At 50.5% G+C, this 24,449-nt stretch overlaps 1 protein-coding gene and 1 long non-coding RNA gene across 2 annotated transcripts in view; both read right to left on the bottom strand.

Moving 5' to 3' along the window:
- RAB20 (RAB20, member RAS oncogene family) overlaps positions 1-24,449 on the bottom strand; it is a 31,939-nt gene that overhangs the window by 6,000 nt on the left and 1,490 nt on the right. The gene's annotated exons all lie outside the window — the stretch shown is intronic.
- Positions 16,733-22,689, bottom strand: LOC125961903 (uncharacterized). Its single transcript, XR_007473007.1, has 3 exons — positions 21,690-22,689; positions 21,365-21,574; positions 16,733-21,287 (listed from the first exon to the last, which is right to left on the bottom strand). It is a non-coding gene; the product is annotated as an uncharacterized LOC125961903 (long non-coding RNA).

Here is a 24,449-nt window from a genome sequence, read left to right as displayed (position 1 = left end):
GAAGTGAGTGTGTCGGAACAGAGAACACGCACAGTAAGGAAATGCCCTCTCTTTGAGGGAAGACAGACAGAACAACTTCATTTTCAAGCCAAGCTGGGCGCCGCTGTGCACGCCACACGGCGAAGCAGGTATGGACATCCCGCCACCGACGGCTGGCCCCACCCCTGAAGCCTGGGCCCTGGCCTGCCCAGAGTGGGGAAGTGACAGGAGATGCAGACGGCCCCGGGCCCCCCAGACCTCCTCCCACCTCTTCCTCCCTCCCTCCCCTGCCCATGGGCACCAATCAGGGCTGCACAGGCCCCAGGTGACAGCCCCTGTGCAGGGGCTGAGGCCTTGCTTGCCTTTTCAGTTTTATCTCCCTTGGGCCGACCTCCTTCTCTCTGGTCCTTTGGGGAGAGGGTGGGCACTTCCCGGGGCTTCTGCTGACTGTGACTCCCCAGGGGGCCCTGGCCCCCTTCCAGGTCCCCCTTCTGTCCTGGCCTGTCCCTCGTCCCTCTGAGCCCCGACGCAGACGCTCAGCACAGCCCCAAGTGGAGGTCTCGGTCATGCAGCTAACAGACACCTGTCTCCACCAGGGAGGACAGGACCTGTGGCTTTACTCGCCCCCCACCCCCCGGCCCCGCGCTCGGTGCCACTAATGTGCTGTGTAAGTGAAGCCACAAATCATCCCCTCCATGTGTTTTTTTTTTTAAAAAAAAAGGACAACACAGTTTTTCTCTCATGTAAGATTTCTTGGTTTGTTTCGTAACAATTTGTTCTCATTTGCTAGGTGGTAGGAGTCTCAATCATGTCAGAGGCTGAATTCACACCCTGCACCCATCTCAACTCCCACCTTTACTCTGAACTGCAGACCCAGAGGAAGACACTGGGGGAGGGGAAGAGGGTAAGGAGAGGGGCAAGGGAGAGGGAGGGGGACAGAGGGAGGGAGGGAAAACCTTGATGGGTTAAACTCCCGAAGAACTGAAATTTCGTCACACTTGAATACCTTTATTCCTTCATATCAAATCATCAGAAGCCCTGTATGTAAAAGGCCCAGATCACAGTAAGCGGCAAGGCCAGTGCCCCTCACCTTGGGGTCTCCGGAGGCCAAGCGTGACCACGTTTGTTCCCAGGTTTTCCCCAATGGCCCCCTTGGTTTCCCTTCTTCCTCATTCACGATGGGAAGACGGTTCACTGACTCCATGGAGGGAAGTTCATAAATGCAAAACGGGGCCCCTCCTGAAGCCATCCCAGGCCCCGGGACCAATCACACCTCCTACGGCTGCCGTCTGAGTTCACACCCTCCATGGGCGGAGGGAAAACCCCCTGGACCTGGGTGTGTAACAGAGAAGAGCAAACCTGACTCCAAAGTGGATCTATTCCTTTGGCACTAACCCTGGGCTCTGACGCCTGTGCTGAGTCATGCTGGCTCTGCCCCTTTGTAAAAGAATGTTGCCTAGAGCCTGAAATATGCAGGAGAGCCCATTCTCCAGGCTCTGACCTTTAAAGGTATAACTCTTTTCCATTCAGATAGAGATAAAGTTGCAGAACAGAAAAATAACAACTGTCTTGTTGGAGATTTATAGGAACGTTGTGCCCTGACCTGTGGACAGCTGCGAGAACCAAGGATACAGGCACCAAGGACGTGCAACCACCAGCCACACCCCCTGCCGTTTCAGTAGGAAAGAGGCCTGGATTCTGTTAATAACTGGGAAAGGTGGGTCTTTGGGACCGCCAGTGCACCGCCTTCCCGGTCCGCTGGAATTGCAAATAAAGTGGCTTTTCTTTGCCCCAAAAACTTGTCTCTCAATTTACTGGCATGGTGTGCAGTGAGCAGTACGAGGTTGGACTCCATAACAGGTAGGCCTCCCTGGGAGGGCCCCCACCCCACCCTGCTCCACGGAGGAGCCCAGGATTGACGTCACCTGAAGCGCACTTGCCCACACTCACTGGTCCTTGCAGACCTAATCAATCACCCTTGACATGCCTCTCCCTAAATGGAATCCGGACTCCCGAAGAACCGGGCCCGGAGTTTGCTTTCATTCCTCTGTGGGGTGCATGTGGGGCAGCAGCCCCCCGACAATCATTGCGCCTTGAGCCTCTGTGCTCCACGCCACCCACCCTCCAAAGCACCCAGCCTCTCGGTGCCCGCGGGACCACATTTCCTCCCTGAAGGACGAGGCGGGTGGGGCAGGTGGGTGGGCAGACAAGGCACCAGGGAGGACAGGGTCAGGGTGGGATCGTCTGCCCCTGTCCTGGATGCAGATGCAAAGACCCCCGTGTCAATGACGGCAGTGGACTGAAAGTTGCCCAGCTCTTACGTGCTTGCACAATGCGACCATCTGAGTCCACACTCCCCAGGTAACACCAACACTTCATCCCTGACATCCTGCACCTGACCCCCCCGCCCAGGGCTCCTTCTCCATCAGGCAAAGCACCAAACCCCCAGCTCATCCCAGCAGCAGCCCCCAGCCAAGCCACCTCAAGATTCCCCCCGACTGCCTCTGATGAAAGGCTGTTCCTCTGCTGCAGTCTCTAGTTTGGGCTACAGAGCCCCCCGTCGACTACAGTGGGGACAGAGCCCAGGAGTCCATGACCTTGAACGGGGAAAGGTGTAATCTCTATCCTCACCATCCTCTAACTGAAAGTTAGCATTTCCTTCCATAGACACATTGCAACAAACCAGAAATGGCTACAGGAAGCAAACCCTGTGCTGTGTCGCCGACAGAAATAACAGAGGCTTTCAATCCACACTGCAGTTGTGTATGTCTATCGTCAGCTCAAAATCTCAACGGCTATTAGACCTGCCAGTAAAGAAAACCTGGTTTCCTGGGAAAACTTAGTGTTTTATGGCATGCGTTGAAGTTCAGAAAAAGGGTCACAGGCTGGTGCCACTCGGATACAAGGGGATCCGTGGCACAAAAGAAATGGAGAAGCCCTGGTCCAGGGGTCTTCGCAGCTCGTATGGAAGGCATGACACCTCCACACAGCTACTTATACAAAATATAGTGATCTTTGCCATTAAACCAGGTTTCAGCCAAACGGCCAAGAAATACAGAGGAGTTCCACCCCAGTCATTCTGAAACGGCGACATGCTGGCCTCAGCCGGCTGCCAACGTGCCAGCCCTGGAGACAGCGGCCTGCAGAGAAGGACGCCGCGCCCAGAAGGGCCACACGGGCTACATCTGACAGTCGTCATCTCCCTCACTCGGAGCAGGACCCCAAGCCAGGGACCTGCTTCTCCAGCGAGGCCCCAAGTGGCCCCCAAGTGATCGGACGGGGAGGCAAACTGGAGAGGGTGACGCCCCAGCCAGGACCGGCAGGAGTTGGAGGGACGCGTCCTGCGATCCCGCAGTGGTCCCGAGGATGAAAGCCACTTCCTGGAAAGCAAGTTTACAGCTGCTGGGCTCCTGCCCCGGTCTGCTGGGAAGGGCAGCCTGCCTACCCTCGGGGTGCTCCGGAATTTGGCACCCGAAGAGCACATTCCCTCCTTCTGCATACCAACAGCAGGTCAGCCCTCTGACTAATAATTTAATTATGAAAGTCTCATGTCAAATTACACCGTGAGCTTACGGGCAGAAACTAAACAGCATTCTCCCATCCCTTCGTGGACGCCCATGGGAGATGAAGAGCAACGCGTCTTCCAAAACTGGCAATAGGAAACTTTAGCCAAGAAGCAAAGAAAACCAAGAAACGCTTCCCCATCATTACCACTGAGCTGGGACTCTTCCTTTCACACAGGCTCATCTCACAGACAGCGAGCCTGGCAGCAAGAGGTTTTTCCAACAGCTAAAAATGCCGTCAGCTCCCACCCGCCAGATTTCACAGGAGGGTGACAGAGTAGCGTGCCGGCCATCCCGGGAGAATTGCTTCCAGCTCTGTTACATAGTTCTCTGAAGACAGCGGGCACCTGTTAATGCCTAGGCCCAAAATAGTTTTCCTTTCCAGATAAAAATGTCTGGTTTGCCTTTAAAAAACCAAAAAAGTAAATAATAATAGTACCAAAAGAGAAAGCAGAATAACTAAAGGAAGTAGGAACTAAAGCATCCCAAAGCCAGCCTGAAAAGAGGTGGACAAGAGCTGCTGATCAAATCCCACGGTCTGTCAGCTACCCATCAACCAGCGCAAACAAATCAAATGCCGTTACCCCAGCTAAAGAATTTACAATTACGCAGTTTCCATGCTTGAAATTCTTTATATATATATATATATATATATATACACATACCCCACATTTACTTATTTTATTATTTTATTTTGGCTGCATTGGGCTCCACTGCTGTGTGCAGGCTTCCTCTAGTTGTGGCGAGCGGGGGCTACTCCTCGTTGCGGTGCGCGGGCTTCTCATTGCGGTGGCTTCTCTTGTTGCGGAGCACAGGCTCTAGGCATGCGGGCGTCAGTTGTTGTGGCACATGGGCTCAATAGTTGTGGCTCGCGGGCTCTAGAGCGCAGACTCAGTAGTTGTGGTGCACGGGCTCGTGGGATCTTCCCGGACCAGGGCTCGAACCCGTGTCCCCTGCATTGGCAGGCGGATTCCTAACCACTGCGCCACCAGGGAAGCCCCCCATGCTTGAAATTCTTAAATATCATTTTGGATGTAATCTGGAGCTTTAAGGCTGCTTTCAAAGGAGCGTCGTGCCCATAATCAGACAGGCTAGTCCGACAGGGAACAAAGGTTCTGAATTTAGTCCTAATTGCATTTAAGTGGGAGCCTGGTATTTCTGGCATCACAGAGGCGGTGAAGACTAAGTGGGGAGGTGGTGAGACAAGGCCGCTTGCGGTTGGCTCTGGGCGTACTGGAACCCAAGGCTGCTGAGTAAGTTTTCCAGTAGTCTGTGAATGTGCGCTGAGCCGGAAGCCAGGCCCCTGGTGCCAGCCCATTGTAATGGCAGCTCCTGGACCCCTCAGAGCGATGACTTCCTCATCGGTGATGGGCTTGAACTGGGATGCTCACAGGTTCCCTTCCCACGTACTCAAATCGGGTATTTCTCTCTCTCTCTCTCTCTCTCTCTCTCTCCCCCTCTGTCCCTCTCTCTCTCTCTCCCTCTGTCCCTCTCTCTCTCTCTCCCTCTGTCCCTCTCTCTCTCTCTCTGTCTGTCTCTCTCTCCCTCTGTCCCTCTCTCTCTCCCCCTCTCTCTGTCTCTATCTCTCCACCTCTCTCTCTCTCCCTCTGTCCCTCTCTCTCTCTCTCCCTCTGTCCCTCTCTCTCTCTCTCCCTCTGTCTCTCTCCCTCTGTCTCTCTCTCTCTCTCTCTCTCCCCCTCCCTCTGTCCCTCTCTCTCTCGCTCCTTCTCTCTCCACCTCTCTCTCTCTCTCCCCCTCTCTCTGTCTCTCTGTCTCTCTCTCTCTCCCTTTGTCCCTCTCTCTCTCTCTCCCTCTGTCTCTCTCTCTCTCTCCCCCTCTCTCTGTCTCTCTGTCTCTCTCCACCTCTCTCTCTCTCTCTCTCTCTCTCTCCCTCTGTCCCTCTCTCTCTCCCTCTGTCCCTCTCTCTCTCTCTCCCTCTGTCTCTCTCTCTCTCTCTCTCTCTCTGTCCCTCTCTCTCTCTCTCTGTCTCTGTCTCTGTCTCTCTCCCTCTGTCACTCTCTCTCTCTCTCCCCCTCTCTGTCTCTCTTTCTCTCTCTCTCCCCCTCTCTGTCTCTCTGTCTCTCTGTCTCTCTCTCTCCCTCTGTCTCTCTCTCTCTCTCTCTCTCTCTCTCTCTCTCTCTCTCTCTCTCTCTCTCTCTCCCCCTTCTCTCCCCAACCCAGGTCCCTTAGCACCAATTCCAAAGCTGCAGCTCTAGGAGTTTTGGCAGTCTCCTTTACTTCGTGGTCCAATTCTGGGGATGCCAGGGCACCGGGCTAACCCTGCACCAGCCCTGAGGCGGCAATAAGAAAAATCACAAGTTGTTTCCAGTTTAACCAGCACAGCGGAGGGTCAGGCTGCCAGGCTTGGCGTACGTGGCCCCTGCCGTACAGCCTGCCATGGCATTGGAGACAGGGGTCGGAGAGAGGGGCCCAGCCTCCTTCACCTCCAGGAAGCGGCCTGGGCACCCTGGCCGTGGGTGGACCGCAGGGCTTCAGGACGGGTGGACGTGGGACTGCCCAGGAGCTCTGGCCTGTCTGTGACGCAAATCAAGGAGTGACTGTCTCACTTGGGTGTATCCTCGTTGTTGCATATTACAGAATTTCCTTCTATTTTTCAAGCTGAATGATATTCCATTGTATGCATATACCACATTTTCTTATCTATTCATCTGTCAAAGGACATGTAAGTCGCTTCCATTCGTGGCTACAGTGAATAAAGCTGCAAGGAACTTGGAGGTGCTGACAAGTCAGTTGCAGGACAAACACTGCACGACTCCACTTCTAGGAAGCATTTAAAATAGTCAGATTCGTGGAACCGAACAGCAGAATGGTGGCTGCCAGGGTCTGTGGGGAGGGGACACGGGGAGTCACTTAGCCACGGGCATGAAGTTTCACCAGCACGATGCAAAACTTATGGAGATGAGCTGTGCAAACGCAACCCGGTAGCTGAGGTCAGCCACAGTGTAACGTGCACTTAACAACATGTAAGAGGGTAGCTTAAGTGTTCTTACCACAATAAAATAAAATTAACAAACAAGAAATGACACGTTAAGCTTGGTGTCGCCAACACAGTTCAGGGGTGGGCGTGAGTTATCCTGATGGTTAAGGAGAAACACAGAATCTGTTAACACCACCAGCATCCGATCAGACACATCCTACAACGAACTCCTGATATGCAACAAAACTGGCTGGACGTGGGTGGGTGAGTCCAGAGCGGCTGGAGAGGGAGGCCAGCTGGCCACAGTGGACGGGGTCCCGGGGGAGGACCTAACAGGTTTGCCGGAACCCCAAGTCAGGTCTTCAGAATCACAGATCAAGAAAGGCACTGTCCATTCGCCCAGAGAGCTGATTCCATTCTCTACATGTGGAGTGGGAACCCAGGATACCAATGGGGTGGTCTGCTACAGGGGATGAGAGATTAATCTCCATCATCCCTTCCCAGCCCAGGTACAGGAAACACTGGACTCATGGCCGGAAGGAAGCTGGCTCGGCGTGACAACCGTCAACAAGTCCTCGGCGTTCAGCAAACTCACGCCGTCTCCCCAGTAACCACACCAAGTGGGCCTTCCCCTGCCCACATTTCACAGAGGGAGAAACCAAGGCACAGAAAGCACAGGATGTGGCCCACAGAAGCAGGAAGGTGGAGCCCAGAGCCAGGACACGGTACCGGAGACCAGGCCGTCTGAGGTCTAACCGCCTACAAAGAGCCCGACTCCCAGACAGACTGTCTGCATTAACCCTCACCGTGTGCCCTGGGGGCAGGTCCTTAACTCCCTGGGCCTCTGCTTCCCATCACCCAAATGTGGACAGTACCCACCCAAAGGGGCTTGTGAAAACGGAATTAATTTACTCAATGGGCTGGAGCTGTGCCTGGAGCTGTGAAGCCCTCCGTGAGTGCTGGTTAATTAAACCGTGACTCAGATTCCTCCCAAACTTCAGGGTCAGCTCCACCATCCCAGGACCGCCCCCGTCTGAGCTCTTCATCAGCACATTTACTGTCCCCTGGGGCCCGCTGGTCACCTTTGCTGTTGACCGATCTCCTACACCTTCCGTATGTGTATGAGGCTTGCCTTCCGAGGACGACCTTCTCTCCATTTCTCGGGGACACTCTGTCATGTGGCTGCCACCCACTGTGTAACTGGAACTGAAAACCAGCCCAGGGCAGGAGGACAGAGGTCAGTGGCCACAACACCCCAACCTGCTGCTAGACAATGAAGATCAAACGCCTGATTGCATTCTCTTCGATGCTCCAGCGTCCTCTGGCCAGATGACGACCAGCATTTCACCCCGAGCGTGGCGTCCTTTTGGCTTAAATAGTTTTAAATAACCCAATGGGTGGTACGGCCGCCAGAAACCATGTTACAACACTGGCTGCACATTTTAAACAGGGGAGGGGGCAGCTTTTAAAAAATAGTGACGCTCGGACCCCCTACCCCAGAGCACAGGAGCTAGGATCCGGCAGGGCAGGGGTGTGGGTATCCAATCCCTTTAAAAGTACTCCCGGAGAATGTGACGTGCAGCCGCTAAGCAGAAGTGGGAGGTAAGAGGCAGTCATCCAGGGTGAGAATCAGAACGACCCTTATTCCTTATTCCTCGTCAAGCAGACAGAACAGAACCGGGAGCGGATCCTGATTTCCTGGTAGAGGGAGGTCTACCCGGAAATCTAAGTGCAGACAGTGAAAGAAAGAGGAACTTTAAAAACGCCCACAGAAATATCGATGTGGCAACATGAAGATAAAAAAACCCAGATCCACAGAACCAGAGAGGGGAGCAATTAAAACTCCAGGGCGACCTCAGAGATGGGCCCCAGCACAGCCCGGAGAAACTCAGCCCAGAATGAGCAGTGACGCCCTTCCCTTCTGAGAGATGCTTCAAACATGAAACAAAATCCTTTTCTAAAGCTTCCAAGTTCCACCCGCAGCATTATAAATAATACTACCTGAAGGATGACTTTAGTTCCATTGTGTTCAGTGTGACGCGATTTGACTACAGGTTACAGTCACAGGGAAGATCTGGAACGTTCCCTCTGCGTGTATGTGTCTCTACACTGATAGCGAATCTGGTGAGAGAACAGCCGTGGAAACAGCTGCCCCCCAGGAACGTTCGCAAAGAACAGATGCTTAGAGCTCTTTTCATGCAGTCAGAAGATGGGTCCATGTGTCTTCCCAGGGTGATAAAAGGGGTCGGCTGTGTGGAGCCACTGCTGGGCACAGCTGCCTCCACCTGTGTGTGCAAACTGAGGGGGCAACAGGGCGCGGACACTTCATCTGAGAACCCACCCTCCACGCAGAGGCTCCGGGAAACGAGGGGGTGATCCACCACCGACCGTCGTGCCGTGCGTGATGCCTAATTTTACGTGTCAGCGTGGCCAGGCCGTGGTGCCCGGCTCTGTGGTCCGATGCAAGTCTAGATGTTGCCAGGAAGGTATTTTTTTTTAAGTGTGATTAACATCGGCAATCACTGACTTCGCAAAGCAGATCACCCAGCATAATGTCGGTGGGCCTCGTCCAATCAGTTGAAGGGCTTTACGAGCAAAGACTGAGACTTCCTGGAGAAGAAGGAACAATGTCCACATGGAGGAACCTCGTCAAGCAGACAGAACAGAACCGGGAGCTATCCTGGCTCTTAGAGCAAGTGCACTGCATGTGCTTAACTTTCCCAAGAGCTAACCCATCTACAGCACTCACTACGTCCGAGCCCTTTACACGCATGGCCGTTTACGCCCTCCCATCCCCTGGCGGGGACTGTGGCCTCATTTGCACCCCCAGGCCTGAAGCAAACGCTGACAGAGGAGCACAAAGGCCAGGGGCACACAGGCAGCGAATGGCAGAGGCGGGTCCTGAACCCCGGCCGCCGGGTCCAGGGTCCAGGGTCCAGGGGCTGCACTGTCAGATCAAGTCCTGCTCCGAGAAGGGTTAGCGGGACAAAACTGGGCTCGAAAAAGAATGGCAGTATTTCAAAGTCTAGAATAAGTAACAATGGGATGCTTTCTGCAACAGCTCTCTCATCAGAAATTGAGCAAATCCCAAAAGGCAAGAGAAGCACCAACAGCGAAAGCAGGAGTCCTCCGGTAGAAGCACGTCCCACAGGGTGTGGACGCCCTGCAGGGATTCTTCTCAGATGGTGACAGCAACGCCAAGACGGGGCTGGAGGCTGCCCCGCACTTTCCCATCTACGCGGGCTTAAAGCTTGGCCTCAGCGCCCGGGCAGAATCACCCAGGGAGCAGACCCTTCCCACTGCCCTGCCTGAGGCTCACCTACAGGAACCTCACGAAAATTCCACGCAGGCAGAGACTGATCCAACAGCCACCAGCTGGAGATGAACGTCGAGAAGTTGAAAAGGAAAAAAATCCTACCCCACCATATTACTGGGGTATCTTTTCTGCCAGAAGGAAGACCTAAAACCTCAACACAGATTAATGAATGACACCGTCAAAGGCAGTGATGAGATAACACTTTAAAGATAAACTATTATTTTAAATCCAATAATCCAACTTAGTTGCTTGCATTTATAGGTCCTTTAGTTTTGTTCTTAATCGTCTGTGACCATTAAAAGGCATTCTAAACATAGCCGTGCTTCCTGACACAAAGGCCAATGATTATTCTTTGAGTCTAGGAAGCCCACGGGCTTACACTAGTAATGAAATGAAAAACAGCTTTTCCATTTCATCTGACTACCAGATCAATCAGCAACTATTTAACGAAGGTCATCCTGACCCACGCCTGTAAAATGAGACTTTCTTCCTTCTATAAGTAAAGGAACCCAAACCCCAAATGATTTCCAACTAAAGAAATGGCAACATACGGGGAAGAGGAAAAGTGTTTCAGAAAAACGGATTTCTTTTCGCATTTCAATACATATACAATGACATTTACCCAAATCAGCATACGTGTCACCTCTGCTGTTTCTGTTTCGCAATTTGAAGGCTGAACAAAAACCAAGAATACATCATAGGCCGTACGAACCCCCCAAATACTTACCTGCACATGAGTTAATCCCTTGCCTGTGACTCACTGACGGGGCTTCATGAAATAATTCTCAAGGTCATATAATTATAACTGGAATTTAATTCTCAAATTGCTTCACTCTTTTCAGACATGGATTTACTAAAAATAATTCAATAACAAGACCAAATAATTCAAATAAAGGGACCTTCTTTAACACTCTAGTATTAAGAAAAAAGGCAAATCCAAAGAAAATACACTTATGTAACAGATTTAACTTTAAAAAACAAAAACTCTCACGTACCAGGATATTAAATCCAATATCCTTTACCTTCAACAGATACTCTGCTGTCCTGTGAGAATTACTTTTTAAAATGAGATTATCAGGGGCTTCCCTGGTGGCGCAGTGGTTGAGAATCTGCCTGCTAATGCAGGGGACATGGGTTCGAGCACTGATCTGGGAGGATCCCACATGCCGCGGAGCAACTAGGCCCGTGAGCCACAGCTACTGAGCCTGCGCGTCTGGAGCCTGTGCTCCGCAACAAGAGGGGCCGCGATAGTGAGAGGCCCGCGCACCGCGATGAAGAGTGGCCCCTGCTCGCCGCAACTGGAGAAAGCCCTCGCACAGAAACGAAGACCCAACACAGCCAAAAATAAATAAATAAATAAACAAATGTGGGGTTAAAAAAAAAGAGAGACTATCAAAGAAAAAGTCAATTATTTGCGAAATTCTCTACTTATTAAAGCAGGAAACTAAAATCATTTCAGATCTTTTGAAGCAAGTTTTAACTTGTTTCAAAGACAAGACTGAACTGCAAATACCATGTTAAGAAAACTCTTTGACTCTATAAAGGGTTTTCTCAAGATATTAAGTTATCTAGAATGGCTTCTTATCTGGAGTACCCCACTCAGTCAATACCCCAGTTATTTCTAACAGAATGTTTCTGTCTTCTTCTCCATAATATAAAGTCTTCTGAGAAATACACAGCAGAGAACAAATGTTTTCCTGTTACAATCACCTCCCTTATCCGAGGTTTCACTTTCCGAGGTTTCACTTTCCGAGGTTTCAGATGACACTTGGTTAACCACAGTCCAAACATATTAAATGGAAAATTTCAGAAATAAGCAAGTCATGTTTTGAATTGTGTGCTGTTTCACTACAGGGTATTGTTATAATTGTTCTACTTTATTTTTAGTTATTGTTGTTCATCTCTTACTGTGCCTAATTTATAAGTTAAACTTTATCATGTGTATGTACGTATAAGAAAAATATAACATGTATAGGGCTTGGTACCATCCACAGTTTCAGGCATCCACTGGGGGTCTCGGAACGCGTCCCCCAAGGATAAGCGGGGAGCGCTGTAATTCTAACCCAAGGGAAGTATATGAAACCTTTTCTGAACAGTCCTACGGAAACAAAGGATCTTACGTATGTTTACAATGTCTAGGTACCTGTTGCTTAACAGATTGGGTGTGTTCTAATAAAATTCCCTAGAAAGTACATTTTCCATAGACACACATTGTAAAATCAGAAACACCTTCTGGGGATGATTGGGCACCTAGATATAACTGTATCAATTTCACAGTACAAAAAGCCTTTCAAATCAACCACATCCAAGTATTCTATACGTAAAAGTAAACATTCTAAATAATTCCCTAGAATAGACAAATTCACAGAGATAGAAAGCAAAAAAGGGGTTGCCAGGGGCTGGAGGGAGGGGGATGGGTTTTGTGTTTAATGGGGTTGGAGCTTCAGCTGGAAGATGAAAACGTTCTGGAGATGATGGTGGTGACAGTTGAACATGCTTAATACCAGCAAGCTGTACACTTAAAAATGAGTAAAACGCTGTGTTATGTGTATTTTACCACAAAAAAATCCCCTATGGTTAAAAATAGACAGACGATAGAGAGGTAGAAGGAAGATGATGGACAGATGAGTGACAGGTAGAAAGATGATGGACAGATATGGTAGAACTGCATGTAAAGACAGCGCCAGCGAGTGCCAGTGGCCTGACCCTCGCCCTTCTGGAAACTCACAGCTCATCTGCCCGCGGCTGCAGCAAGCCCAGGCTCATGACCTGGACCTTGAATCACCTAGCGATGCGGTTAAAATGCAGGTTCTCATTGGGAAGGTCTGGGCGGGGCCTGGATTCTGCGGCTGCCGCCCTGGGGCTCCCACGAGGAGCAGTGGCAGGGGGACGGTGACCATGGAGCAGTCCCGGGAGGCTCTCATCACCCCAAGACGCGTGCAGCAGTAACACGGCCAACCCTGCAGCCCAGCCCTGCGTGTGCCGCGTCTGCACGTCCCCCTCTGCCGCCCCCTCCCTGGTCCTCGGCGCCCGGGGAACAGCTACAGACAGAGCAGCTGCTCAACCGGGGAAGCTGAAAGGCGACACTGCCAGGGCCCGCGGTCACACAGTAACTAACGAGAGTTAATCAGACTGGAAATCACTTAGGTTCGGAATGTGCTTTTGCAATTGCTATAGAAAAGGGGCCCGGCTAAGAGAACAGTAGGTCAACAGGCTTTGAAAAGTGGGAGCAACGTATCCTCACACAGCCCAGGGGTTGTTGAAAACAAGCCACACACGGCACCGTGATCTGAGGCCACACCACTCACGGCCACCCCGGAAGCAAGAGCCTCACAGGAGGGCTCCCGTCACGACAGAAACTCAGAAAGTGTTAAAAACGTCCTCCATTCACATGGACTTGTCCTTTTTCGGGACAAGCGGCCAGGCAGAAAGGAAGAACTGCTGTCCCCTGGCTCCCTGGGATGGCATCCTCACCAGTTTCCTTCAATCAGCTGAATCCCGTTCCTCTAACCGAGTCAGCTCGTGCTCCCTTCAGGTCGGCACAGAGCCCACCCTGGCTGCAGTGTCACTCCGAGCGCCATGCAGAGTGTCAAGCTAGATGGGTGTGCACACACACGCACACACAGACATGTACAACACATACACACACGCACGTGTATACCTACATGCACACACATGCACATGTACAACACATTCAGACACACACGTATACCTACGTGCACACACGCACACACATATACCTACAGTACACACATGCACACAAGCACATGCACACCTAATGCACCTCGTCCTCCCCACCATTAGTGGCACAACTGTACGGATCTCGAAGCAGAGGCCCAGAGCAGCCACACAGCTGCTCAAGGACCCGCAGGACGTAAGCAGCTCATAACCCCGACAGCGGCAGGAATACCTCGGGTAAGGCAACGCCAGGCGATGAGCTTTAATGGCGGTGGAGGGCCTCTGAATTCTGTTAGGACAAGAACGAGATCTGGGCAAGCATTGTTTAAGCAATTCCACCCTGACACGTGTTAAAAGACGATTTTCAAGAAAGGGCAAAATCATAACTCTCCCACAGATGCAAAAAATAAACACATGTTAAAGATCTTGGTGATCTCATTTAATGAGGGAGCCCGACCGATGTCACGAGCAGCTCAGAGACGTCAAGAGGGCACAGGTGTCCACGGGCCACAGATGCAGGAGCCCTGGGTTCACGGAGGAAAACAGGAACACGCAGAGAGCAGCCCGGGAATGATCAAGTCTTGTGCAAATGGAGGCGAACTGCTTTCTCCACAAAGAAGAGTGACCACCACACACCCTCAACTCTAACCCAGTCCCTAATAATGCCCTCCAGTCACCCACACACAGCAGGGGCACCTACACACCACAGGCCTGAGGCCGCCTTCCTCCACCAGGCCTGTTCTCCAAGACAGAAGGGCTTTTTTTTTTTTTTTAATTTATTAGTTTTGGCTGCATTGGGTCTTCGTTGCTGCACGCAGGCTTTCTCTAGTTGCGGTGAGCGGGGGCTACTCTTCGTTGCGGTGCGCGGGCTTCTCATCGCCGTGGCTTCTCTTGTTGTGGAGCACGGGCTTTAGGCGTGTGGGCTTCAGTAGTTGTGATGCGTGGGCTCAGCAGTTGTGGCGCACGGCCTTAGCTGCTCCGCTGCATGTGGGATCTTCCCGGACCAGGGCTTGAACCCGTGTCCCCTGCATTGGCAGGTGGATTCTTAACCCACTGTGCCACCAGGAAGCCCCCAGAAATGCTTCTGATGCCTGGGTTCAGGCATTTGTGGAAATACAAGTGGCCCTTCAACAATGGGGAACCAAATAAATATCATGAACCCAGGAAAAAAGCGAGGTCCCGGCCCCGCACCCTCTTTCAAATAGCAGATGAGAAATCACAGACAAACCGGAAATCAAAACTTCTAACGTAGGCCACTGAAATCAAAAGTTGTAAATGTAAATGCTAGTCACTGGCCGTCTAATAACATCCATCCTCCGTCACGGGCCCAGCGCGTGCTCACGAGGGCATGGGGGGGCGAGGGCAGTAGGCCTCATTCTCCTCTTGTCAGTGCCCGCTGCGCTGTTTCACTTGTTCTGCTCTGTCTGGGTGCTACCCAGGCGTGAGGGAGCCAGTCTGCATCTCACCCTGGTCTCCGTGGATGGCGTTCCAGGGCAGCGTGTCGGGGGAGCATTCTGCCCGCGGAGGGCACTGAAGTTAAGTGCCTGGGCACCCACGCAGTGGTGGGAAGAGTGGAAAGGAACCCACTAACTGCGATGAGAAGCCGACCTCAAATCCGGGCTCCCCAGCATTCAGCATGACCTGAGCCTTAGCTTCCTGGCTTGCGAAAGGGAGGTAATAAAAATACCAAGCCCAAGGGCTTCCCTGGTGGCGCAGCAGTAGAGGCGCAGCCTGCCGATGCAGGGGACGCGGGTTCGTGTCCCGGTCCGGGAGGATCCCACATGCCGCGGAGCGGCTGGGCCCGTGAGCCATGGCCGCTGAGCCTGTGAGTCCGGAGCCTGTGCTCCACAACGGTGAGAGGCCCGCGTACCGCAAAAAAAAAAAAAAAAAAAATACCAACCCCACAAAGTAGTTGTAGGAAATAAGAGATACGGTCCCCAAAGCACTCAGCATGGTGTCTGGCACCGCTGAAGCCAAGGTAATCCCTGCTATTCACACAGGCAGGAGCCCCAGGAAGGAAGGGCCGTGAGTCAGCAACCTGGACGGCCTCGGAAAACACTTCGCAAGCCAGCTTTCCTCAGGACACCACCCTGATTTCTGAGAAGACTGTAGCAGGGGAGGATTTTAAAGCACAGGGGCCCCTAAAATGAAAAGAAGCGTCCACGATAGAGGGAAAGGCGGCATGAAATAAGGTGTAAACAGTGTGAAGACTTTGGTCAAGGAGTCACAGGTCCCTAGCTCCAGCCCCTTTTCTGCACCAACTGGTCCTCGGACGTTGGACAAATAACTTCCCGCGGCTGTCTCTTCATCTGAAAGAGGAAGAGGCTGAAAAAGTGGATCTTTAAATCCTGTTCTAGTTTTACAGGATTACACCGGACTCTGTGTGCCCCTGCGACGTGGGTACCTGCAATGGATATGCCAAGTTTACTGACACCTGCTGTGCTCGGAAATGAAGACCCTCCAGAGCTGAAGGATGCTCCTACAATCGTCCAACTGGTCTCGTCTTTGCTGCGAGCAAACCCAGAGAGGTCCACGCTGAGTTCCGCGTTGCTCATAGGTCCAAGGCTATTTGAGCCAAAAGAATGGGAAACTGAGCAGTGGGCAGCTAAGCTATTTCAGAGACCTGAGACCAGCCCACAGAGGCCAGGCCAGCGTGAGGGAAGCCACCAGTTCACACCCACTTCCTCCTGGTCCAAAGAACAGATCAACCAGTGTTTATGAAACACTTTGCAGGAGATACACGCTCGGCTTGGCCTTCTCTTGGAAGAGAAATACTAGTGTGAGGTTGGGTTCGCTTGGGCTGGGCAGGAAGGCAGATCTCAGAGAAGAGCTGGTTTTGAAGGCTGGGTGAAAACACGGGGATAAGTGGCCGAGGCAGCTGTCACCAGCCTCCACGCGTGAACCTCTTTCCAAAGGACTCTGCTGATGAGACAGAGGGAGCCATTAAACTTGTCTGTTTTATGGCCAAGGCTGAAAGCTTATAATCTGGGTCTTTTCCTCCCAGTGCCTCTCTCCAAGCGCCCTGCCTTTCCAGCAACACTTCTGTGACGCTGGCAGAGAAATCAACGGAATTTTCATTGCCTAATTGCCCGCATGTGGGTGCGTCAAGTCAGCTAAGAAAAACAAGAAACAGACCGTTCTCTTCATAAGTGTTTAAGAGCTAACTAACTAGTTCACAACACAGACTACCTCCCAAGTCGGTACATGGAAATGTAAGTATCTCACATGGAAGTATCTCACATGGAAGTATCTCACATGGAAGCTAAAACAAAAACTGGCTTTTTAACCAGTGGTGTTGGGTCAGCTTGGTGTTCAACATACACTGACTATAAAACCCAGACGTCTAACCCCTAGGTGGTTGACCCGAGAGGTGAAAACTGACGTTCATACAAAAACCTCTATGTGAATGCCTACAGTGACTACTCGTAATCACTCAAAACTGAAACAACCCAAATGTCCTTCAACTGGTGGATGGATAACTGGCGATGGTATATCCATACAGCGGAACGTTACTCAACAATCAACAGGACTGAACAGCACAGGTGGATCTCAAATGCATTAAGCAAAAGAGGTTAGACTCAAGATGCTCCATCCTGTATGCTCCTAGAAAAGACAACTATAGGGGCTTCCCTGGTGGTCCGGCGGGTAAGACTCGGCGCTCCCAACGCAGGGGGCCTGCGTTCGATCCCTGGTCAGGGAACAGGACCCCACACGCATGCTGCAACAAAGAAGCCCGAATGCTGCAACTAAGACCCGGAGCAGCCAAAATAAATCAAATAAATAATAAATAAATAAATATTTTAAAAAGAAAAGAAAAGACAACTATAGGGACAGGAAACAGATCCATGTTACCAGGGGCTGGGGTAAGTAGAGAAGGTGACTCAGAGAGACCAGGGATTTGTTTTAAATGATGGAAATAGTTTGTATTTGGGTTGTACTTGTGTTACACAACTGTATATGTTTGTCAGAGCTCCTATAACTAAAAACTCAGGGTGAACTTTACTGCTTATGTGCAAACATTCAATAAACCTTACTTAAAACAAACCAAGATAATCTACCAACACCCAAAAACTATTATATAGGCAAAACTTGTGGATTTTTAAGCTACAAAGCCAAAAGCTTTTAAAATTCATGTGGGAAGGAAAACTCCAAGGTTTACCTCGATAGCACATTAAACAATAGCACATTAAATTGCACGTTAAATTGCCTTATACTGTCATTTAAAGAAGAGAACAGGTGAGAAGTTCTGAGTCAAGGTTGTGGCATATATAACAGAAGCACGTCTTTCCAGAATCATTTTTTGGAACTGAAGATGAACAAGAATTATAAATCAATAGTCCTTATACCCAGACATAACTATAATTCAAAACATACATGCACACCCTATGTTCATAGCAGCACTATTCACAATAGTCAAGACATGGAAACAACCTAAATGTCCATCAACAGATGAATGGATGAAGAAGATGTGGTACATATATACAATGGAATATGACTCAACCATCAAAAAGAATGAAATAACGCCATTTGCAGCAGTATGGATGGATCTAGAGATCATCCTACGAAGCAAAGTAAGTCAGAAAGAGAAAGACAAATACCATATGATATCACTTATATGTGAAATCTAAAATATGATACAAATCAACATATCTACAAAACAGAAACAGACTCACAGACGCAGAGAACAGACTTGTGGTTGCCAAGGGGGAGGAGGGGTGGGGAGGGAAGGATTGGGAGTTTGGGATTAGCAGAGGCAAAACTATTATAAGTAGGATGGATAAGCAACAAGGTCTCTATAGCGCATGGAACTATATTCAGTATTCTGTGACAAACCATAATGGAAAAGAATATGAAAAACGTATATATGTGTGTGTAACTGAGTCACTTTGCTATACAGAAGAAACTAACACAACTCTGTAAATCAACTATACTTCTACAAAAAATTTTTTTAAATAAATCAATAGTCTTCATCTTTGTTTTCAGCACTTGGAAAGTACTGTGCCACTTCCTTCTGGCCGCCATGGTTTCTGATGAGTTATCTGCCGTCATTATAATCTTTTTTCCTCCTTTGACCACTTTCAAGATGTTTTCCTTGTCTTTAGTTTTTGGAGTTTGGGTTTCTTTGGGTTTATCCTGTTTGTGATGCTCTCGGATTCGGGAATCCTCAGGTTTATGTGTGTTGCCAGATTTGGACAGTTTTCAGGCATTATTCCTGCTATTCCTTTTCAGCCCCACCCTCTCTCCTCTCCTTCCAAGACCCCAATGACACGATGTTAGATATTTTATCCACAGGTCCCTGCGGCTCTGTTCATTTTCATTCTGTTTTCTCTCCGTATTTCAGATCGGGTGAGCTGATGGTTCTATCTTCCAGTTCCTGGCTTCCTTCCTCTCTCTCCTCCATTCCCTCACTGAGTCCATCCACCAAGTCTTTTATTTGGGTTGTATTATTTCAGCTCAGAAATTTCCATGAGGTCTTCTTTTGATCTATTTTTCTGAGCCTCTCTATTTTTTCTCATTGGTTTAGTGCGACGGTTACTGCTCACGGAAGCTTTCTTGCGGTGGCGGCTTTGAAGCCTTGGTCGGATAACGCTGCCATCTCTGCCATCTTGGTGCTGGTATCTATTCATTGCCTTTTTGGATTCAGTTTGAGATCTTCCTGGTTCTTGTACGATGAGTGATTCCTGATTGAAACCTGGACATTTTCATACTGCGTTATGAGACTCTGGGTCTTACTTAAACCTTGCATTTTGGCTGGTTCCCTCTGACATCAACTCGGCATGAGCTGAGGGGCCGGGCACGCACTGCCTCTCTTCTGGAAAACGCCCAAGTTTCCCACGTAGCCTCCCGTGGCCCCATGAAGTGGGCAGGGTGGGGGCGGCTTGTTACCACCTGCCGGACATGAGAGCCCACCACCCTAGCAGGCCTTCTCCAACACCCCCTAGTGGGGGAGTTGGGGTGCCTCATTACCACCAGGCAGGGGGGAAGCCCTCGTTCCTGCAAGGCCTTCTGGGTGGGTGTGGGTCCAGTGTTTCCTGTGTGTTGGCTAGAGTACAGCAGTTAGTGTCTAAAAGGCTTCTGTCTTACTGTGCTACCTCTCTCCTGGTCCTCTGGTGGGAGAGTAGCCTTTTTTGTCTTGCTTTGTCCGTAGCCTTTGGCATTTCTAAATTTCTGGTTTCTTGAGCTCCAAGTCTGGGATACATGAGGCAAAAAGGAAACCCAGGGAGCTCACCACGGGGTCACCCTTTGAATCCCGAGGTCCCTGGGCAGTCTGCCCTCTTCTCTCCATCTTTCAGAGTCTTCTTATGCTTGTTTTATATATAATACCCCAAAGATTTTAGCTGTAATTAGTGGGAAGAGGAGGGGAAAGTACTTCTGCTCCAGCTGCCCAGAAACAGGAGTCCCAGTGTGTTATTCTCCGTCTCTAAATAGACTCGTAATGTATCAAAGTCAAAAGAGACAGGAGTCTCTGAAGAGTTGTTCCAAGGGCACGTATAATTGACATCAGGAACCAGTATTTCCTCACCAGGCATACACCGGCCTATTTCTGGCTGCATTATAGGACCCATGACAATGACATTTTTACACTGATTTTATCATTCAGAGTCAATACATCATTAAGACCATAAAACTGCAAACTTCGGCCGCTCCAAATTGTTCCCATTGCTTTCAACGACTTCATCCAGCAAAACTTAGCTTAAAAAGAAAATACTGCAGAGTAAAATGCTAGTCTGTGGAGAACGTAAAAATGAATACAACCCAAATGCTTCCCTCCAAGAGCCTGTAAGTCAGAGGAAAGACAAACCGGTAACAAAACAGATAAAAGGCAGAACACAGTAAGGCACGCCAGGTCACGTGGTAGTACAGTCTGGAGCAAGCAGGAATCTGGCGCTACCGTGACTGCTTCACAAAGTATGTGACCTTGGAAGATGGGACAAAATTCAAGTTGGGGATCGCCAGGAGAGGGGACGTCCTGGAGAGAGAGATGCCACAAGCAAAGGTGAAAACAGAGGCGGACAGGGCACGTGTGACAAATTCCAAATAGCACCTCTGGCTCAGCCCTGAGGCACCTGACTCCATAACAGGAGGGCAAGAGGAAAGGGGCCGCGAGAGTCTGTCATCACAGTGACGAAGCCCTCATTCTAAGAATAAAAACTCCTTTAAACTCATGTATGTACACACATGTGCATGTGTGTAAAATTTCTTTTTCACAAAGAGGGAAGTTCTGTGAAGTCTCAGCCAGGTGAGAGGGGTTCAATTAGGAATCATAAAGTTTCCATTTCTCCTGCGAACTTAAAGACGACAATGAAGCGTGGAATTATCGCCCAGAGACATTAACATGATCCAGCTATTAGTTCACAAATGTGGTGGACCTCAATTAGTTAAAGTCTCCCGAATCGCACCACACTAGTGAGCCTTAAATACCTCCCCCCACCCACCCCCAGAATTCCCAGCACCTCCTCCAGGGAGACTCCAGGCGGACCTCCCAGCACGTGCAGCTGCGCCCTGGCAGCCTTCGTCCTCTGAGATCTCTCCGTACAATGGCTCTCTGTCCACCCTGCTGAGCCCAGACAGTAGATTTTCTTCCACCTACCCTAATACCCACATTCATATTCAGGTCACTGTTTCTGCTCAAGAAAGCAAAGGAATTCTACAAATGACGCCTTGACCCCAGAGGACGCCCATTCAAAATCTTCAGTAGTGCTAAAGATGTGACCCACCCACAAAGAGGTGGGCCTCCCACAAAGACATGGACCACCCACAAAGATGTGGACCACCCACAAAGATGTGGACCACCACAGAGACACTGACCCACCTACCAAGACACGGACCACCCACAAAGATGTGGACCACCTACAAAGATGTGGACCACCTACAAAGACACTGACCCACCTACCAAGACATGGACCACCCACAAAGATGTGGACCACCCACAAAGATGTGGACTACCACAGAGACACTGACCCACCTACTAAGACACGGACTAGCCACAAAGATATGGACCACCCACAAAGATGTGGACCACCCACAAAGACACTGACCCACCTACCAAGACACGGACTACCCACAAAGATATGGACCACCTACAAAGATGTGGACCACCTACAAAGACACTGACCCACCTACCAAGACACGGACTACCCACAAAGATGTGGACCACCACAGAGACATGGACCCACCTACCAAGACATGGACCACCCACAAAGATATGGACCACCTACAAAGATGTGGACCACCTACAAAGACACTGACCCACCTACCAAGATGTGGACCACCCACAAAGACATGGACCACCTACAACACAGGCTTTGCAGGCTTAGCTTCCAGATCCCAAACCTAATCTAAGATTTATTTCCAAGAACAGTGTTTCAGTAGGAGCCCAGGCTAATCTTAATCCAGGCCCCACCCTCCCCCAATCTAGCTCTGAGTGGACACCCAGGAGAAATCTGAGAGCTGCGTGTCAGAGTTTAACTGAACCAGGGGTCTCCTCAATCCCTAAATGCTAAACTCTTCGGGGAGTTTCTAAAACTACAGAAAGACTTTTAGAAAAGTACTTTCCTTTTTATGTGACCTAAACCAGGAGTCAGCAAACTATTTCTGCAAAGGGCCAGGGTGAACGTTTTTGTCTTTCTGTGCTCTATGGTCTCTGCTGCAGCCACTCAGCTCTGCTGCTGTAAAACACTGGGTGGGCGGGGCGCCAATAACACTACATAGGGCAATGGTGAGGTCCAGGTCAGCCCCCAGATCTGCAGAAAGGGGAGGTCATCTGCTAGATGCCCCGTGTCACACCAATTCTGCTTGTCGGGATTAGGACCTCAAAACCCACTCAGCAGCTGCACTAATAAATTAAGAGAGCTAAAAGCCGAGTCCTCCACCACTGGCTCCGTGCACACGTTGCACGGGCTGTCCACCCACTTCTGTGCCAGTCTCGCAAGGCTAAACACGCAGCCCTCGCAGGCCGGTCCAAAGCGTCAAGGATCAGCAACTCTGCGTCCCCTGGCAAAGACGGCTCTTCTCCAGGCGGGTCCACAACACTGCCGCCTCTTCCAACCTGAACGAACCCCACTTCCGACACAGCATCCCCACCATCCCCCGGATCTAGAAGCAGGGCAGGGGGGCTGCAGCTTCCACGCAGAGCAGAAGGAGCGTGACCAGGGCTCGTGGTCCTCAGATGGACAGTCCGTGTCTTCTGGCATCTTCACTCACGCCCCACCCCACGCCCCACAGATGCTCCCCCAGGACAGCACAGCCGTTCACAGGATGCAGGCGCTCGGTCCTGCACAGGAGGCCCAGACCTCCTAGGTAACTTCACGGCGTGAGCAATTACATTCCCCTCCCACAGAAACCGTGATTTCACGACCCGGAACTGCAGCATCCTCTCCTGAGCTGCACTAAAGTTGTTCAAGGGAAAGATCTTCAATCAAGTGCTCTGAATCTCACCTCTCTTGGAGCCACAAAGTTTGTGGTCATTGGTTATGACAGCAGTAGGAAACTAAAACTGATATTGGGAGTGGGATGCTGCTGTGATGAATGCAGAAGTGGCTTTGGAATTGGGCAACGCACAGAGCCTGGGAGAATTCGAGAAACTTGGTGGAACCAGCTCCAGCCCCATCTACTGTCGCACTGCCTTGGAAGCAGTCCTGTGCCAGCTGACTAAGAGAACTACCTAACAGCCCAGCAAATCTCCTCTCCGCGCTCTGGCTCACTCACCGCTCCGCCGGCAGGCTTCGGGCAGCAGCTGTCATTTTTCTTATTCAACACCCTCCCACCCCACCCGCGCCACGTGACCAAGAGCGGCGATCAAAACCGTGCATCCTCTAGCTGGTCCCCGTCCTTCTGCCTCAGCTACAAAAATTAAAACGAATGCAACTTAGAAGACAATGTGGAATATAAAGGAAGTTTAAGGGCAAGGCAAAAGGAGAAAAAGGAGAGAATCGCCTAAAAGTTAAACTTTTGCATTTTCAACAAGGATTACCTAAGAGGCAAAGATTCATACCTGCCTTTTCCCTCCAAGCTGCACATAACCCCACCGTCCTTGGAGAGCCAGGCACAGAGGTGGCCTGTGTCACTGCTGCCTCTGAGCCTCGGTCACCCTGAATGTGTGTACACAGGAGGTGAGCAATGTGGAGAAGGGGCCTGGGGCCCCCAGTGCCCACACTCAGGGTTCCGGGAAGAAGGCGGCAGCCCGGGCAGCCAGGAAGTGAGTCGCTTCCCCCGGGAGCCCAACAAGATACCGAGGACATCTCATCAGCCTTATTACAAAATTCTCTGGCAGTCGAGAATCCAGCTGCACCACGTCCTTGGCACCGAAGAAGAAAGTGGTTGATCGAAATTACACTGCTCCTTCATACCTTGGATGCCAAGACGCCTGCTGACACCAACGGTCAGCTCCTGTTCCAGAAACACCACGCCACGTGGTAAAGGTCAGCTTCCAACAGCAGCCACCAGAGGCCTCTGGGTTTGGGTCTCCCAGCTCCAACCCTGCATCACCCTCTTATAAACCAAGGACAGCAGTGAGGCCCAACCAGTCAACCAAAGGAGCCTCAGGACCAGCCTTATACCAAACAGGCAGACGCATCGTGTTAACGTGGTCTGATTCCTACAGCCCTCGTTCCACCGCTACCAAATGCTTAGTGCCAGAGAGTCAGCTTACGTAACGGATCTTAGAGGAACTTCACTCACTCTGAAGCCTGGAGGTGGAGAACAGAGCAGGGAAGGTACACTTGTACCTCGGAGACGCTGTATTCAGAGCATGTTTTCAAATAAATTAGTCAAGATGTTAACAGCCATAACAACAAAAAAAGACAGCAGCAGAGAAAGCAGGAGGGAGAGAGGAGGGGTAGACGTCCGAGAGCGGCCTTCATTAATTCAGTTTTAAAAACAAGGTGAGTTATAATCCTGTTTATTCAGCTGACTGGTGCACCCAAGTTGGCAATTTTAAAATTCTGGACCAGACCTTCCAGAATACATATCACTT

This window comes from Orcinus orca, chromosome 18, assembly GCF_937001465.1.
Source record: "Orcinus orca chromosome 18, mOrcOrc1.1, whole genome shotgun sequence".
In the NCBI taxonomy this organism is placed as follows: Eukaryota; Metazoa; Chordata; class Mammalia; order Artiodactyla; family Delphinidae; genus Orcinus; species Orcinus orca.
This window is presented reverse-complemented; position numbering and strand designations above follow the sequence as displayed.